Here is a 1,902-nt window from a genome sequence, read left to right on the forward strand (position 1 = left end):
GTCCGTCTCGATTTGGCCTAACCAGTTTTGAACGGGCATAGTTTTGGTGGACATGGTATGATTTATAATCGGGCCTGTCGGTCTCAAGATATAAACGGGCTTTTGCCAAGCCTTAGTCGGGCTGCAGACATTTATAACATTAAACGGGCTTTAACAGGGCTTCATTGGTGGTGAAAGTGGACAAATCAAATGATTGGTCGATCAAACTCAAGTTCATCTTTCTTCATCTTCCTATTCCGCCATGGAACCACTTGCTTGAGCCCTTGATAAATGCGAAAATTAATACAAAGATGTAAAAGGCTTCACAATCATGAACTATGTTCATGTTCTTATTCTTTCCTTCATGGCAGTCCTGAAGCTAACAATACACTACAATAGTAAAATATACAGAAATCTGAAGCTCTCCGCTATGAAGAAGACGGGGCGAAATTGTTAACACAACTTTCCTTTCTTTTGTCTTTTTTATCTTTTTTTTCTAAAGATTGGATTGCCCAACGGGGGCAGCTATGAATAAGTCAAAATAGAGATTGGCTTGTTGTCTTTTAGCGATCAGAACAATACCCTTAGATCACTGAGCTTCTCTCACAGTGCAAAACAAACAAATGTCTCACAGAGCAAAGCAGCAATGGAGGGCGGGGGATGAGATAAAGTGGAGGAGAAGCGGAAGAGACGAAGTAGAGGAGGCAGAGGAGCAGCCACTCACCACAATAGTGGAGGTCGACCAAAGGGAAACGAAGAGGGTTAGGGACTAAGAGTTTTGGGATTTTCCTTCCTCAGACTTTAGTTTATAGGTAGTGAGGTTAAAATGGGAATTCAAGTATAATTAAGGGAGTCGGGCTAGGTCAGGTTTAAAGGGGTCAGTCTATGTCGGGCTTGTAAATATACCGGCTTGGTCGGGCGCCCGACCCTTGCACCATGTGTTACCTATTTATAAACGTGTTGGGGTGAAGCTCCACATGTTTATTAAATGGGCTAGTCCAGGTCGGGCCATAAATGTGTCAAGCTCGATCGGACCTGTTGAGCCGGGCTTGAAATTGACACCCCTAATTAGAACACTTCAAGGCTCAAAACTACTCAACCGAACAATAATTTCGTTCATTCAATTTCTCAGTATTTAATAGCCAAATTGGCTTACATTTATAAGAAATAAAACCCTAATGCTCAAGGCTTAATTGCAATCACAATCAATGGCCGGGATTAAAGACTAAAAGGCAATGAGAATAAACTCAGTATAGCCCTAACCGAATTAGGCTCTCTTGCACATTATTGCTATTAAAATAAAATGCAAACCTAGGAGGGGTAACTTGGTAGAATCATGAGCTATGAGTTGTCCTTGCTTGGTGAATTGAGGAGATCCTCCATGGTCAATATCATTCCTTAAGTAAAGATTCGGATGTGATGGCGATTAGTACTACAAAATTAAAAACTGATAGGAAACTTGCTGTTAACAAAGAAATGGTTATATTGCCAATTTGATCCTCCCTTGATATACTTGTCATTTTCAGAATGGGTAAATATATGAAAACAATATTCATTATTGAAGCAAATCGGATGGGAATCCTTTGACAATCGGCTAGGCTACTGTTGTGGCCTTGCCAAACTGGGTCTGCATCATTTTGTGGGCCGTAGACCCTAGTCTTCACTCTATCTCTCTCTTCCTAAAGAGGTAAGTTAGAGAGATCGTGAATCTCTTCTTCCTCTTTGGAGAGGAAGGTCCAGTGTTCTCACAAACTCCCATTAGACTTTGTTAGTTGTCCAGACCAGAACCATACTTTTTTTTGCCGCAAGGCATGTGAGTGGTCGAGGGAAGGAGATGTGGTGGGTGGGCAGCAGAGGGAGAGGAGCAGAAGGAAGAAGAAAAAAAATGGGGTGGGGTGGGGTGGGGTGGGGTGGGGGGGGGGG

Source organism: Macadamia integrifolia, unplaced genomic scaffold (genome assembly GCF_013358625.1).
Source record: "Macadamia integrifolia cultivar HAES 741 unplaced genomic scaffold, SCU_Mint_v3 scaffold3009, whole genome shotgun sequence".
Classification (NCBI taxonomy): Eukaryota; Viridiplantae; Streptophyta; class Magnoliopsida; order Proteales; family Proteaceae; genus Macadamia; species Macadamia integrifolia.